At 54.2% G+C, this 16,660-nt stretch overlaps 2 long non-coding RNA genes across 3 annotated transcripts; both read left to right on the top strand.

Annotated features, from left to right (window-relative positions):
• Positions 1 to 1,316: 1,316 nt before the first annotated feature.
• Positions 1,317 to 8,658, top strand: LOC149126747 (uncharacterized). Its single transcript, XR_016234714.1, has 2 exons — positions 1,317 to 1,582; positions 7,478 to 8,658. It is a non-coding gene; the product is annotated as an uncharacterized LOC149126747 (long non-coding RNA).
• Positions 8,659 to 13,238: 4,580 nt separating this feature from the next.
• LOC149126746 (uncharacterized) lies at positions 13,239 to 14,992 on the top strand. 2 transcript variants are annotated; one of them, XR_016234712.1, is made up of 2 exons: positions 13,239 to 13,622; positions 14,440 to 14,992. It is a non-coding gene; the product is annotated as an uncharacterized LOC149126746 (long non-coding RNA). The 2 variants fall into 2 exon arrangements; XR_016234713.1 differs by having other exon boundaries at positions 14,437 to 14,992.
• The last annotated feature ends 1,668 nt before the right edge of the window (positions 14,993 to 16,660 follow it).

The following is a 16,660-nucleotide window of genomic DNA, read 5'->3' as shown; positions in this document are numbered from 1 at the left end:
GCCTAAGCACTTAGGCCATCTTCTGCCGCTTTCCCAGGAGCGTTAGCAGGAAGCTGGAACAGGAGGCGAGCAGCCAGGATTCACACTGGGGCTCTGATTTCAGACGCTCGTGTCGCAGATGGCAGCTTAATCCGCGGTGCCACAGTGCTGGCCCCAAACCACGATTCAACACGCTACACATTTGGTTATAATCCCTCTCCCCTCAGCACACCACAGGCTGCTTACTGGCTGAAATCTTAGTTACAGACAGGGAGAGGGAGAGAGAGAGAGAGACATAACTTCCATCTGCTGGTTCACTCCCTAGTTGGCCGCAATAGCCAGAGCTGTGCCAGTCCAAATCCAGGAGCCAGGAGCTTCTTCTGGGTCTCCCAAGCAGATGCAGGGACGCAAGGACTTGGGCCATCTTCTACTGCCTTCCCAGGCCATAGCAGAGAGCTGGATTGGAAGAGGAGCACCTGAGACTTGAACTGGCGCCCATATAGGATGCCGGCACTGCAGGCAGAGGCTTAGTCCACTAGGGAATTTATATATACATATATATATATAATATAATAATAATATATTATATATAATATTCTCTGGAGCTGCCAGCCAGCACTGGGCATGTGTCTGTGGAATGCGTGACTGATCGGCCCCTGGACGAGGGCTGGATCCCAGACCCTCAGCTTTGGGCTTCACACAGGGCTAAGTGCACAGAGAGTTAGAGGCAAAAGGGGCCCCGGGGCCAGCTGAGTCAGTCCCAGAACATAACTTTTCTGAAAGTCTCATTTGGGTGACTCAGGGTGACATCCATGCGCTGGAACTGTGTCACACAACCACTCCTACCTGCATGGGAGGTTCAGGGGAAAAACACTTGTTTTCAAGCGTGGAACTTTGCTAACCGAGATGAAATTGGGAAATTCCCCTGGAAGAAGGACCGGGAGGCTGGGGTCTCTTCCCTTAGCCCGTGAGTGACATCCGCTTCCCCAGACTCCAATTCCTCAACTCCTTGCTTACTGTTTATTTGCTGGATTTCCAAGATGCAATTGCATAGAATTCCAGGAACTGGAAGTAGTAAAAGCCCCTTTAGCCTGCCAGCTGTCCTATTTCTGGATTTCACTGTTCCTACCCACGCAGTGGCTTAGGGCCTACCCCACAGGCTCCTGACTGTGTGCATGTGTGCCTGAAGCTGTGACTGCGCATCACAAAACTGGGACGAGAGCGGACAGCTCTCCCCACCCTGCTCGCCTCTTCCGAGGCTGATGTCCCTAGCTGAAGAGGTCTTTTTTTTTTTTTTTTTTTCAACTGAGGTTCAGGTGATCCTGATCTCTGTCTCTGTCTCTCTTTTTCAGATTCATTTTATTTGAAAGGCAGAGTGACACAGAGAGAGAGATGGAGAGACAGGGACATCCACTGACATCCACTGGTTTGCTCCCCAAATGGCTGCAAATAGCCAGGACTGGACCAGACCAGAACCAGGAGCCAGGAACTCCTGGCCTCCCAAGTGGGTGAAGCACTTGGGCCATCTTCTGCTGCTTTCCCAGACACAGAAGCAGGGAGCTGGATTGGAAGAGGAATAGCAGAGACGGGAACCGATGCTATGGTAAGGGATGCCAGTGCCACAAGTTGTGGCTTAACCCACTGCCCCAGAGTGCTGACCCCTTCAATGCATTTTTTTTTAGATTTATTTATTTATTTGAAAGTCAGTTACACAGACAGAAGGAGAGAGAGAGAGATCTTCCATCCACTGCTTCACTCCTCAAATGGCTGCAATGGCCTGAGCTGAGACAATCTGACGCCAGGAGCCAGGAGTTTCTTCTGGGTCACCCACATGTGTGCAGGGGCCCAAGCACTTTGGGCCATCTTCCACTGCTTTCTCAAGCCATAGCAGAGAGCTGGATCAGAAGTGGAGCAGCCGGGACTCAAACCGGCGTCCATATGGGATGCTGGGACTGCAAGCGGTGGCTTTACCCACTGCACCACAGTGCCGGTCCCTCCCTCGATGCATTTTGATGTGCAGAATGCACACCAGCTTATATATAGGCAGGTCAGGAGAGTTGGGTGCTCCCAGCCAGGGGACTCCAGCAAAGGCAGCAGGTGCGGCTGGATTCCAGCCTGCACTCAGCTGTGGCTTAACCTGCTGCGCCATGATGCCAATCCTGCCCCCAGTCTTATTGGTGCACAAGAAAAGTGAACTGGTGTGTGGCTAGGCCATTGCATTGAATTTTCATTACTGAAAAATCAAACACAAACCTAAGTAGCGCAGCTTCCGCCTGGGTCGCTTTATTGGAGCTGGATAAACAGTGTCTGAGCTGCTCTAAGCTCTTGCTTACGGAGCTCAGGCTGCCTCGCTGAGCCACCGTCACCCACCTGCCCCCAACAACGGCAAAGGGGAGTCCAAAAAGACTTTGGGTCTGCGCTGGGTCCCCTGCGGGCTACGGGGCTGCGTACCTCCTTGTACTGAGCCTATTCTAATCCAGTGTCCTTCGACTGTGCCTCTCTCCAACCTCTTAAGTGACACTTTCAGTATTTGACCTTAACGATGGGAAGATTTCCTTGTTATTATTTATTTTGTGATTTTCTGAAGCCGTCTGATAGCCTTTTGCCATTTGCCATTCTCTCCCCCACTGCTTATGCGTCAGCCTCCTTTCTTGTTTGTTTCTGTTTTGCACTCACTCCCTGAAATCTGATCTTTCCTTTCGGTATAGCCTAGGAGACTTTAAAGAGCCAGCGTGAACAGGGACGCTTAGGCCCCTGCGCCAGAGCCCAGGGCGCCCTGTGGCCGCAGTCTCTGCGACCCTCAGCGAGGCGGCACGCACTGGCTTTAGACTCACGCCTTCCGCCACCCGCAGGCTCCTCAGGGCGGGAGCTGTCCTGTACAGGCCCTGCCCTTGCACTTGGCACTGCACTTGACATTTCTTCATTGCACTCAGCTGGACATTCTCACTGGGGAGGAGAAGCCAGTTGTACACCCAGCAGGTAACTGTGCGTGAGAAGTGCCTCCCGTATAGAACTGGAAGCAAACCCACGTGCTCAGAGGGCAAGCTATCCATCAGTCAGCACCACCTTTCATCACCTGGGGACCCACTGAGTCAGCGGTTCACGCCTAGTGAGGTAGCAGTGGGTGTGATTCCGGGACAGATGATATTTCTTTGGCTCAGCACCCAGCATCTATTTTTGTATCAGCGGGGTGAGACTCCATATGTAGAGTCAGTGAAGCTGCTTGTCCACATGCCCAACCAGGAGCAGGCGAGGTTAGCTGTCTTGGAGCTCCATGGAGCCGGTCCTGAGGGTCCCTCAGCCCCCCTGCACTGCACAAGTCTCTTTCAGGGTGGGAATACGGTGGGAAAGGGGGCTGCCAGGCATAGCGTAGACGGGACAGCCGCCAATCAGGTAAGATCCCTGGAAGCCTGTAGCTTCTACCGTCATTGTCGTATACACAGGAATTGAAACCTTGACCGTGGGTGAGATCACCCTGGCGGAGAGAGTAGGAGGGGTGTGGGGATGGAGGAAGAGGAGGATGGGCTGAGGAAGGAGTTAGGAAATCAAGGGGGGGGGGAGAGAAAGAGGGAGAGAGACAGCTCCGATGAGTGCAGCAGTTCCTGCGTAAGGTAGGAGCCAGAAATCGCCCCCTGGCTGTGGAGTCGGGCAAGGGATGGGGCAGTGAGGTCAGCCTTGAGGCAGACGTCAGGCAGTGGCGGGGAGTAAGGGGTGTGTGGCGGACAGGGAGATGCGCCACCTGGGTCCCTGCAGGGACGCACGTGGTCCCGAGCCACGCAAGAGCCGCCAGCAGCAGCCTCCAGCCTCCAGCTTCTGCCCAGAGCTGCCTGCCGCTGTCCTGGTCACACCCCTTCTCGGGGCTGCCCCCGCGGGGCCTGAGCAAGGCTGAGGTGTACACATGCTGGGCTCTTCCAGCCCAGCCCAGCTTGTTCTGTTGGGCAAAGCTGTTGAAAGCTCTCCTCCGGGCAAGGAGGAGGCCTGCAGCTCAGTTTAACTCCTCCCTCTGCACAGCCCTGCTTCCTGGGCCTTGCTGTACAGGTGTTGATGCCTAATCAGCCGCTCACATCCCAGTCCCCCATGGAGAGTGCTGGAAATGAGTCTTTCCCAAGAGCTGGACTGAGAAGACGGGGAGAAAGAGGGCAAGTGAAAAACAAAAGCGGGGGGTGGGGGTAGGGGAGTGGCCAGCGCTGTGGCTCAGTGGCGCAGTGGGCTAAGCCTCTGCCTGCAGTGCCGGCATCCCATATGGGCACCGGTTCCTGTCCCGGCTGCTCCTGTTCCAATCCCGCTCTGTGCACTGGCCTGGGAAAGCAGTAGAAGATGGCCCAAATCCTGGGGCCCCTGCACCCATGTGGGAGACCCAGAAGAAGCTCCTGGCTTCAGATCGGCCCAGCTCCTGCCGTTGTGGCCATTTGAGGAGTGAACCAGCGGATGGAAGACCTCTCTCTCTCTCTGTCTCTCCCCCTCTGTAACCTGCGTCTTATATAAATAAAATCTTAAAAAAAAAAAAATAGGGGGGAGGTTAAATTATTTATTTATTTGAAACCCAGAGAGACAGAGACAGGCAGACAGATAGCTTTCCACCTGCTGGTTCTTCACCAAATGCCGGCAGCAGCCAGGGCTGGGCCAAGCCGAGGCAGAGACTGGAACTCAACCTGGACCTCCCATGTGGGTGGCTAGGGCCCGAGTACTCGGACCATCGTCTACAGCCTTCCCAGGGCACACATCGGTAGGAAGATGGGATTGAAACAGGAGCCAGAACTGGAGCTCAGGCACTTTGATATAGGATGCAGGTGTCCCGAGCAGGGTCTTAGCTGCTGCGAGAGAGAGAGAGAGAGAGAGAGAGAGAGATCCTCCATCTAATGGTTCACTTCCTAAATGCCTACAACAGCCAGGGCTGGGCCAAGCTGAAGCCAGGAGCCTGGAACTCAATCCACGTCTCCTACATGGGTGGCAGGGACCCAAGGACTTGAACCACCACCTGCTCCCTCCCAGGGAGTGCATTAGGAGGAAGCGGAAGCGGAAGTGGAGCTGGGACCCCAACCAGGCCCTCTGATAGGGGAACTGGGCATCTCAAGCAGTGGTGGACCTGGGTTGTTTCGGGGGGTGGTGGTGAGGCAGCACCCAGAGACTTGAATTCCAGCACTGGTGATGACCGATTTCTGGGGCGATGAAGCGAGGAGTCCCCAAGGCTGAAGTGGGAACGCCGAGAGGCCGTGGAGGAGCAGGGTAGGAAGCAGAGGAGACACTTTGGGCAAAACCCATAAAGCAGGACTCCTGGACAGGGAGAAGACTCACTTTGTCTGGCGAGCAGCTGTTTGGTCTGTCAAGAAGGGATTGGCAGGGCCAGTGCTGTGGCAGTGGGTGAAGCAGCTGCCTGCGATGCCAACATCCCATATACACACTTGTTTGAGTCCCAGCTGCTCCACTTCTCACCCAGCTCCCTGCTAATGTGCCTGGGAAAGCAGAAGGTGGCCCAAGTGGAACATCCTCGTGATAGACCCGGATGAAATTCCAGGCTCCTGGCTTCAGCCTGGTCTAGTCCTGGTCATTGTGGCCATTTGGGGAGTGAACCAGCAGTTGGGAGAACTCTCTCTCTCTCTTTCTCTCTCTCTCTGTCTTTCCTTTTAGGTAACTCTGGATTTCAAATAAACAAAAATAAAACTTAAAAAAAGAGAAGTGTTTTGTATACTGATTCTGGAATCCAGTGGACTTAATATGTCTTCCAATGCTGCCATCCACATACACACAAGACATACACTCTATATAAAATACAAGACATGATAAATGTACTCAACAGGGCAGGGTTGAGAGATGTCAATCAGTTCCAGTGTCTCCTAGGGGCATCATTTCTATTCCATATTTCTCCTTGTGTTGCAGAAGGATATCCTATGGAATGGCACAGAATGGCTGGAGAGAAGGCAGACCCTTGGTCCAGCACACTGCCTCTCCATGGTGCTGGGGACCCTGGCAGGGGGACAGGCGGCTGCTGCCTGCCCTTGCTGAGTCTCTGTGCCCCCTGGTGGCCACACAGTTTTTCTCAGTGCTCACAAAACCCTCTGTAACTTGCTTCAGGCTTTTGCCTATGGTTATTGGCAAGGCCACCGATCAGTGATAGACACACACAGAGAGAGATCTCCTGTCTGTTGGTGCACTCCCCAAGTGCTCACAACAGCCAGGGCTGGGCCACACTGAACTCAGGAGCCAGGAGCTCTCTCCAGGTCCAGGCAAGGACCCCAAGCACCTGGGCCACCCGCTGCCCTCCCAGGTGCATTAGCAGGGAGCCGGTGCGGGAGCAGAGCAGCGGGAACTTGCACTGGTGCTCCCATGTCAGATGTGGCCTTGCAGGCAGCAGCTTCACCTGCTGTGCCACGAGACCAGCCTGATCAACTTCCGCGTTTTCCGTCTGTGGATGTCAGAGCCGGGCTGCCTCAGCTGCATCCTGCCTCTGCCTTGCTGTGATTCTCCCACAACTGTTGGTGGTGTCTTGGTTCATTTTTGGTTTGGTCCTCTGGGCTGTAATCCACCCACCCCATGGATTTGAACACATTTGGAGTAGCTGCGTTTCTTCCATACGCTTTTGCAGGCATCGAGTTCCGCTCTCAGAGCCCAGCGGGAAGCAGAGGCACGGACAGGCTTCTGCTGTCTCAGAGACATTGCGTCACCATCCGTGAGCAAGGGGCCCATCCCTGACCCGCCCCGTATTTTCCATTTGTCACAGCCAGTTTCATGCCTGCTTCCTCACCAGTCCCCTATAGGCATGCAGACACCATCAAGTTCAATGCCAGCACTCCTTATGTAAGGAGTGACATATGCTAATGAGACAAAGGGCAGGGAGAGAAGCGAGAGAAGGGAACACCTCTAAAAAGGACACATGCTTAGCTGCCATGGCAAAGGCCCCGCCCCAGTTGTCATGGTTGCATGGGTCTAACCTACTTTGGCCACTAGATGGCGCAAACGAGTGCTTACAAAAAATAAAGGAGACGTTTGCAAATGAAAAACAGAGCTAGATGATGTAAGCGGAAAATGTCCCCAAGAAAGCACATTCCACATGCCGATTCTAAGTGCCAGTTGATATTTCGAGGTGATTTTCTGGCCATCAAAGTACGGATAAATTCTTTTCTGCCCTGCCGGTATCTAAAAATCCACCTCCCCCACCTTCTGCCTTTTATACACGTATTTATTTATTTGGAAGAGCAGTAGAGAGAGGGGGAGACGGCGGGGGGGGGGGAGGGGAGAGATAGTCCATTCACTGGTCCTCTTCCCAAATGGCCGCAACAGCCAGGGCCAGCGGAAGCTAGGAATCAGAAACTCCATCCTGGTCTTTTTCATGGGTGTCGGGGGCTAAAGCACTTGGGCGGCCTTCTGCTGCCTTCCCAGGTGCATTAGTAAGGATCCGGAGTGGAAGCGCAGTAGCTGGGACTTGAACCGCTATCTGATATGGGATGCCGGGGTTGCAAGGCCCTTCACCTGTTTTTCTTTTTCTTTTCTATTTTTTTAGGATTTATTTCTTTATTTGAAAGGCAGAGTTACAGAGAGGCAGAAGCAGAGAGAGAGAGAGAGGAGAGAGAGAGAGAAGAGGTCTTCCATCCTCTGGTTCACTCCCCAAATGACTGCAATGGCTGAAGCTGGGCCTATCTGAAGCCAGGAGCCAGGAGCTTCCTCCGGGTCCCCCAAGTAGGTGCAGGGGCCCAAGGACTCGGGCCATCTTCTACTGCTTTCCCAGGTCATAGAAGAGAGCTGCATGGGAATGGAGCAGCCAGGACTCGAACCGGCACCCATATGGGATGCTGGCATTGCAGATGGTGGCTTTACCCCCTATGCCACAGCACCAACCCCTCACCTACTTCTAACATGAAGCCTCCTTGTTGGAAACTCTTGCTATGGAGCCACTGAGTCTCCGAGTGGACTGACGTGTGTGTCACAGAACGTGAGAAATACTGCCTGTGCCGCGGGGGCCTGGGGGGCGCTGACCCCCGAGTGTGAGCCGTCCCTTTGCTGATTCAGTGCTTGTGGGATTGATCTGGGTTATGGCAAGAAGGGAGCTGAGAAGGGAAAAACATTCAATCCTTGGTTTGTGCTTCCATATATTTTTTACCTTGGGGACTTTAAAGGATTATTTCTAATATTTATTTTAGGCAGGTAGATTAATTCATTCAACAAATAACCCCAGCCACTGTAGAGGGGCAGGGGACAAATAGTATTTTATTTGAAAGGCAGAGAAATAGAGAGACAGAAGCAGAGAGGTCTTCCACTTGCTGGTTTGCTCCCCAGATGCCCCGAACAATCAGGGCTGGACCAGGCTGAAGCCAGGAGCTTGGAGCTCCATCTGGGTCTCCCAGGTGGGTGGCAGGGGCCCACGCACTTGTGTCTTAGCAAGAAGCTGGCCTGGAAGCTGAGTATCCAGCCCTGGAACCAGGCACTGATAAGGGACTTGGGCATTCCAGACAGCGACTCAATTCACTTCATCACTGTGCTAAGTGCCCGCCTCTAGGGAGCTTTTTACCTTCGGCTCCAGCTGCACAGGAGTGCGATGGAAGCCCCAGGAGAAGCTCTTTAATTCAGTCCACGGGGATACCCAGTGCCCAGGTGTGTGGATGGAAACGCAGCTCCCGCACCCGGTGAGAGCAGAATTCTGCTGAAATGTTTCTGACTGTGAAGAATAAATGAAAAATGGCAAAACTTTGTGGTAATTCCTGGTGCATTTCTTCTACAAAGCAAAAAAACAAAAAAAACAAACAAACAAACAAAAAAACCTGCAGAGCTGCTGAGGAATAAGAGAAAGTAGCACAATGGAAACCATGTTGCAAAACCTGTGCTCGCTGGTGACTGGGGGAATCTGAGAAAAATAAAATAAAATGAGTGGAGGACGAGGACCGTGATGGGCATTTCTGGATGCTTTGTAAAACCTAGCATCTCTTTAGGGTTTGTTTTAGTAAAAATTGAGAATGTTTGCTAAACATAAAAAATAAACAAAACACATAGCTTTGCTGAAGGTTTTATCTCCCCTTCCCCCCACCACTAACTTGCATAAAGCCCTGAGCTCCTTCATCTCCACCGTTTTCATCCAAGGAAACATTTAGAAGCAGGTTGGGATACCCCAGTGCTAGTCTAAGTCTACCAGCAGCCAAGGTATAAACAAAAAGGTAATTTTCTTTTGTTTTTTAAAGATTTATTTATTTGAAAGAGTTACACAGAGAGAGGAGAGGCAGAGAGAGCAAGCTAGAGAGCAAGAGCGAGAGCGAGGAGAGAGAGGTCTTCCATCCACTGGTTCACTCCCCAACTGGCCGCAATGGCCAGAGCTGAGCTAATCTGAAGCCAGGAGCCAGGATCTTCTTCTGGGTCTCCCACGTGGGTGCAGGGGCCCAAGGTCTTGGGCCATCTTCCGCTGCTTTCCCAGGCCACAGCAGAGAGCTGGATCAGAAGAGGAGCAGCTGGGACTCGAACCAGCACCCACATGGGATGCCAGCACTGCAAGCGGCGGCTTTACCCACTATGCCACAGCGCTGGCCCCAAAAGTAATTTACTTTCCTTCTCAGGGAGGTTGACTTCCTGATACTTGTCAATGAGTTATTGTTTCTGTTATACACTGACTTTGAGTTTTGCACATTGCTACCATATCTGATAGAAACAGCTATTAAATGCTTTGAGTGTGCTAGATACTGTTCTAAGAGCTTTTCACGTCTGGATTTTAATTTTACTTGAAAGGAAGAGAGAGAGAGAGAGAGAGAGAGAGAGAGAGAGAGAGATCCACAGACTCAATGAGTTCAATCAAGAACTCGATCTGGGTATCCTGCACGGGTGGTAGGGACCCAAGTACTTGAGCTATTACTTGTTTCCCCAAGGGGTGCCTTAGCAAGAAAGGGTCTTGAACCCAGGCCCTGCAGCCCAGGTACCCATCTGATAGGGGACACGGGGGTCTTGAGCACTGGGTCGGATGCTGTCCCCGATTCTGAGAGCTGCACATGCAGTAACCCAGTTACTCACGGGCTGCTGTGAGGCAGGTGCTGTTCTCAGTCTCCTAACAGAGGAAACTAAGTGAGGAGAACTCAAGGAACTTGCTCCAGGCCACACCCAGGAGGTCTGCACCCACAGCCCCTTGCAAGACTTTCTCCATTTTTCCCCCTGTTGTTAAAATGATTTAAAAGGCAGAGTTAGAGGGAGCGATTCCATCCGCTGGTTCACTCTCCAACTGGCCACAGCCAGTGGAGCCAGGGCTGTGCCAGGCTGAAGCCAGGGACCTGGAATTCAAGCGGAGGGCTCAAGACTGGAACCAGTGTTCCTAAGAAAAGTCAGCGTCGCGGTTGGCGGTTAACCCGCTGAGCCACAGGGCCGGCCCCTCTTTTTCTCCTACTAAACATAAAGTGTGAAGCCAACGTCGATGTTGTTGTTAATTCCATCAGTCTACTCCTTTCTTGTGTTGGCCCATTTGCTTTTCTTTCTTTCTCTTTTTTTTAATAGGATTTATTTTATTTATTTGAAAGGCAGAATTACAGAGAAAGGTAGAGATACAGAGAGAGAGGTCTTCCATCTGCTGGTTCCATCCCCAGATGGCTGCAACAGCCAGAGTTAAGCCAATCTGAAGCCAGGAGCCAGGAGCTTCCTCCGGGTCTCCCATGCAGGTGCAGGGGCCCAAGGACTTGGGCCATCTTCCACTGCTTTCCCAGGCCACAGCAGAGAGCTGGATTGGAAGTGGAGCCGCCAGGACTCGAACCGATGCCCACGTAGGATGCCAGCACTGCAGGTGGTGGCTTTACCTGCTACGCCACATCGCCTGCCCAATTGCTTGCTTTTTAAATGAATACTTTTTATCCCATGATTCCTTTGTTCTGTTTTTCTCACTTTGGCTGGCACACGTCTGCCTCCCGTGTTGATGGTGCCGGCTGCCCTTCCTAGGTACGTTTGTGCGTATGGAATTTCAGTCTCCAGGTTCCTTTCCAGGTTTCCTCTCTCCATCTCTGTTTCTCTCCTTCCTCGCCCCTCCCTGTCTAGTGACTCTGCAGGTGCCCTTCCCAGGGGGTCTGCGCCCGGGGCTGGGTCTTCTGTGGCGGCCGGGGCCTCCTGGCCCAGGGGCTGACTCCCATCGCAGCCCGTGGCTTGTGGGAGGCTGAGTGAAGTGCAGGTGCAGTGCTGTCCTGCATTTCAGTCTCCACTGAAGAGGGGGGAGTGGGGGGAAGAAGCAACCCTCAGCCCTGATTTTGTATTTTTTTTATTTTTTTAAAAAGATTTAGTTTACTTATTTGAAAGGCAGAGTTAGAGAGAGAGAGAAGGAAAGAAAGAAGGAAAGAAGGAAAGAAGGAAAGAAAGGAAGGAAGGAAGGAAGGAAGGAAGGAAGGAAGGAAGGAAGGAAAGAAAGAAGGAAGGAAGGAAGAAGGAAGTGTCTTCCATCCACTGGTTCACTCCCCAAATGGCTGCAACAGCTGGTTGTGGCCCAGGCTGAAGCCAGGAGCCAGGAGCTTACTCCATCTCCCACCTGGGTCCAGGGCCCAAGCACTTGAGCCATCACCTGCTGCCTGCCAGGGTGCCCATTAGCAGGAAGCTGGAGGCAGAAGCAGATGTGGGACTTGAACCCATGCATTCCAATATGGGATGTGGGTGTCCCAAACAAGTTATTAACACTGCTGTGCCAAACACCCCCCCCCAATTTTAGAAAACACGTTTTTTAGAAAACACTTCTGAGAGCAAACGTGGGGTGACACAGTCCTGGGACTCACATCCATGAGTTTCCTACGTGGTGAGATCTGCCCAGAAGATGAATGTGCACCCAACAACCAGGATGCCCCCAGGTGTGGCTCCTGTGTTTTCAGAGCCGTGTGTGAATTGTGCAACCCTCCAGATCCGCTCTGACCTGGGCCAACAGCTGATACCAGGTGGAGGCGGGGCACACGCGGGATCCCAGCTTGATGCCCATCTCCCACTGCACCAGGTGTTCCTCGGAGGTGCAGGGAAGGTGCCCTGGGCGGGGACTGCTTATGAAGCAGCGCCTCTGGTGCAGCGTGCACTGAGCCAGGCTCCCTGCGGGGAGGCTCCCTGAGCCATGAGCTCGGGGACGTGAGGAGCAGCATCCACCCTCACCCGGTGGCCCTGGCCGCCCTGGGCTGTGGGAGTGGCCTGTGATCGGGTTCAGGGAGGCTGAGGAGGCAAGGCGGGCAGTCTTCCCTAGCGCCAGGCTCATTGAACCACGCACTTGGCCAGACAGTCGCAGGGCGCCTGTGCGACTTTGTCCCAGGAGCCAGTTCTTCCTGGAACTGGGTGTTATTTCAGGACAGAGAATGCCAGGAGTCATAACTTGGCCCTGAAGCGAGGGAAAGCCGTCCAGGCCTGCATGAGATAGCAGATTGTTTTGCTTGTGTTTGAGCTCGGACTGGGCCTTGGCCTTGAGTTGGAGTTGGCAGTCCCATGCGGACCCTCCGGCCATCCCACCAGGGGGAGCCCATTCCACATCTTTCATCTATGGGTCTCGGGTTTCCCAGAGTATTTGTGTGTGTGGATGAGCACGTCGACTTTGTTTGCATGAATGAGGGACAGAATCCTGATTCAGTTTTCCTAATTGATGTATCCTGCTTAGTCTACTGCCGTGGTTCGGATTCCAGCATGTAGCTGTGTGCAGCAACACACGGCTGTGCGGGGCTGGGGCCTGACGCGTGATGACGTGCACCTTCCACTCCCTAAATGCAACTCAGTCTGCGTCCTCTGATAGCCGGGGTCATGAGACTGTCTTGAGCCTTTGGGGCCCCGGGGGGTGGGCAGTGGACTGGGTGAGCTGGTGTCTGCCTTAACTACCCGGCCCTTGGACGGCACCTCCTGCGGGGTGGAGGGCTTTGGCCATCGGCCAAGTCTGCCTTCCTGCTCTTGCCAGGTGCCCTGGAGGCCATGGGTGGAGCTGCAGGTGGCTCCTAGTTCAAGGACTGGCCTGGGTGAGCAGAGGGTGGCTACATCCAGGCAGGGCGGGAGGAGGCTGCTCGGGGAGCAGGTGTGCAGGAGAGGAAGTGCTGGGGAAGAGAGCAGGAGAGCAGGGTGCGGGCTGCTTAGAGGCTGAGCAGGGCGGGGCAGGGTCTGGGGGACCACCGGCTAGAACATCACCCACAGCACCAGGTATCCTGGCGCTCACTGGCCCCCATGCCCGGGTCCGAACATGGCACAGGAGGTGAGGTGTCAGGATCCGGACGCTGCGCTGCGGAAGAGCCACGCTCTTCCCAGGGCTGCCCGCGGGGTGGGTGAGAGGTGGGAGGAGGACGGGTCTGGGCTGGGGAGGAGGAAGACAGAGGGGACAGGGCCCTCTGATTCTCTGAAGAGCAGAGGAGACAGAAAGCAAGGTGGGGAGCCCAAGCCGGCGCCAGCTGGAGCCACGACAAACGCAAAGGTTCCGAGAGTCGAGGAACGAACGAACCAGCAAACTGCAGCCGGCAAGGCATGGATCCTGCTGGAAGCACGCAGTGGCTGGGCTCGGCGGGCTGCAGCAGGATGCCTGCCGCCTGACGTGGAGGCGCCCCTCCCCCGGCTGCCACGGGGAAGGTCAGCTCTCCCCTGCCTGTGGGTGCACCTTGCTCAGAAAGACAGGGGCCCAGGAGACCCCTCAGGCTCTGGACGGAAGGCGCTAGGCAGAAAAGAGACTGAGATGAGGACCTCCTGAGATATTTCCGTTGGTACGTGTTAGGTAGCACCTCCACCCCAGCAGCGTGAACGCTGGGAAGACAAGGAACACACAGGCTCCCCCTATCCGCCCCCTCGGAGCGTAGCACGCGTTAACCCCACCAGGGAGACCCCTTGGGGGGAGGGGACTGGAGTCTTTCCGTACGGTTCCCAAGGCCATGGACCTCAGCGCCCTCTGTGTGTCGCGGGGGATTTTTGGAAGGGAGCAGATATCCAAGAGCCCCACCCCCACCCCACCCCAACATCCCCCAGTGTCTGTGATTCCCCCTCCCCACAGCAGCGCTGTTACCGCTGTCGCTCCAGATGCTCGTCTCTGCCCCCTGGCGGAGGACACGGCTCTGCACGCTGTCTGCGTCCTCTCCTGGGACAGGCTGGGGCAAGGGGGTGCGGAGCCTCTCCGGGATGGGGCAGGATCAGTGACAACACGCGGAGGGTGGGCACCATGCCCCCAGCCACACTGGGAGGGGCCTCCAGGGTCTGGGGGAGACCCCTGGGCTGAGAGGGACCTTGCACCCCAGCCCAGGGCAGACCAACCGGGCCAGGAATGGGGGGTGTCTGCAGCCTCAGAAGCACGAACCCCACAGCCTTAGGCACTGCAGAGCTGGGCGCTCTTTTCGGGCTCGGGTAAGGGAGGGGGCGAGGAGCCTCCATGGGGAGCTATCACGGTCAACGCCTGAGAGAGACACCCAGGTGGCTTGGTCCACGTCCTTTTGATCGTACACGTGGAGGAGCAGTCATTTTGGAGCTATTCTCTGATTTTTCCCCCATGTCTATCTCCTTTCTCTTACATGCCCCCTGCACATTCAGCAGAGAGCGGAGCCGTGTCTTCAGCCCCAGATCTTAGCTATGAGTGGGTTTGCAGCGTAGCCCAAGTGTTCAGGAGAAGCGAGGGCTGAAGAGCACCCTCCACCCCAGCAAGGGTTCCATAGGATCGTGTTGGAGAAAAGCTGTGGCCCATTCCACAGCGAGAATGGATTCCATTCAGCAGCGGGAATGGATCTTCCTAAGGCTCCCTCGTGATGACACAGGCCAATCTGCAAACAAGCCGCAAGAAAGGAGCCAGGTGCACACCGACGGCCAAACTGCCTGATCCATCTGCAGGAAGCCCAAGTCCAGGCACCGCTGCAGAGGTGGAAAGAGAAGCGAATCCAGAAAGGAGACTGGGGAGGGGAATGAGGGGGCGGGGCTGGCCTTTTGTCTTCTCAGTGCCCCGGGCGATGGACCTCCAGGCTTTGGTGGCAGCCCCAGCTTGCCCTCCCTCACAGGTGGGGGCGGGGTGCAGAAGTTAAGCAGTGAAGACCTTCCTGTTCCCTCTTCGCATCTTCCTTGAATGCACCTTTTAAAATAAAAATCTAAAAATTACTTATTTGGAGGGAGCGTTATTCAATTCCTGCAAAAACTGAAATGCATTAAGTGATATAATTTTTTAAGATTTATTTACTTATTTGAAAGGCAGAGTTACAGAGAGGCAGAGACAGAGAAAGGTCTTCCATCTGCTGTTTCACTTCCCAGATGGCTGCAATAGCCAGAGCTGGGACACTCAGAAGCCAGGAGCCAGGAGCTTCTTCCGGGTCTCCCATGCAGGTGCAGGGGCCCAAGCCGTTGGGCCGTCTTCTACTGCTTTCCCAGGCCACAGCAGGGAGCTGGATGGGAAGTGGAGCAGCTGGGCCTCAAACCAGCGCCCAGATGGGATGCCAGCACTGCAGGTGGCAGCTTTACCTGCTTATGCCACAGCACTGATCTGTCATAGGATTTTAAAAAAAAATTTTTAAATTACTTGAGAGGGAGGAAGGGCAGGCGGGAGAGAGAGAGAACACTCCCATTTGCTGGTTCACTTCCCAAATGTCCACAACAGCTGGGGGTTAGGAATTCAGTGTATGTCTCCTCTGTGGGTGGCAGGAATGCAATTACTTGAGCCTGTGTCAGCAGGAACTTGGATTTGGCAGCTGGAGCCAGAATCACACCCGGGCACTCTGAAGTGCGACGCTGGCATCTCCACCACCAGCCCTGTCCCCCGCCCCAGTGACAGGTGTCAACCGGCTACACCGCCGGCTGCCTGATTCAGCTTTCCGGATGTGTCTCTGAGAGCATTTCTGGATGAGATGGGCATTTGAGTCTGTGGACTCGGCACATTCGCTGCTCTCCCCGGTGGGGCATCTCACTCCCTGAGGGCTTGAGCGGAAGGAAAGGGCAGAGGCAGGAGGGATGCTGCTCTATTTCTCTCTGCCTGTCTGAGCTGCAACATCTGCCTTCGGCTGCCCTTGGACTGCGACTGACAGCACTGGGCCTCGGGCCTCGCGCTGGAGTTACCCTCCCCTGCACCTCAACTTGCAGGTTGTGGGGCTTTGCATGATCCTATGAGCCAGTTCCTCTCTCCTCTCTCTCTTTCTCTTCCTCCCTTCCTTCCTCTTTCTTTTTAAAGGTTTATTCTATTTATTTGAAAGGTAGAGTTCCAGAAAGAAAGGGGGAGAAAGAGACGCACACACACATGCATGCACACACACACAAAGAGAGAGAGAGAGAGAGAGAGATCTATCTGCTCATTCACTCCCCCAGATGGCTGCAATGGCAGGGGCTGGGCAGGGCCAAAGCCAGGAGCCTGTAACTCCATCCTGGTCTCCTACACGGGTGGCAGGAGCCCAAGTGCTTGGCTATCTTCCACCACTTTCCCAGGCTCATTAGCAGGGAGCTGAACTAGAAGTAGAACAGTTGGGAGTTGAACCAGTGCTCATATGGGATGCCAGCGTTGCAGGCAGTGGCCTAACCTGCTGTGCCACAATCCTGGCTTTGTCTTTCTAATCTATCTGTATCTATCTGTAATCTATCTGCTTACCCCTATCATCTGTCTACATATCTATCATCAATATCTACCTATCACGTATCTATCATCTATACTATCATCTCTCCGCTATACCCATCATCTATATCTATCTATTTATCTGTCATGTATCTGTCTATATCTATCCATCCATGCATCCATGCACCCATGAGTCTCTCCCTCCCTCCTGTGGTGCTCTGGAGGACCCTGGCT

The sequence above is a fragment of the Oryctolagus cuniculus genome, chromosome 5 (genome assembly GCF_051225735.1).
Source record: "Oryctolagus cuniculus isolate XC-2025 breed Fujian yellow rabbit chromosome 5, ASM5122573v1, whole genome shotgun sequence".
Classification (NCBI taxonomy): Eukaryota; Metazoa; Chordata; class Mammalia; order Lagomorpha; family Leporidae; genus Oryctolagus; species Oryctolagus cuniculus.
The sequence above is the reverse complement of the archived record's forward strand: the minus strand, read 5'-3'. Positions and strand labels throughout refer to the sequence as shown.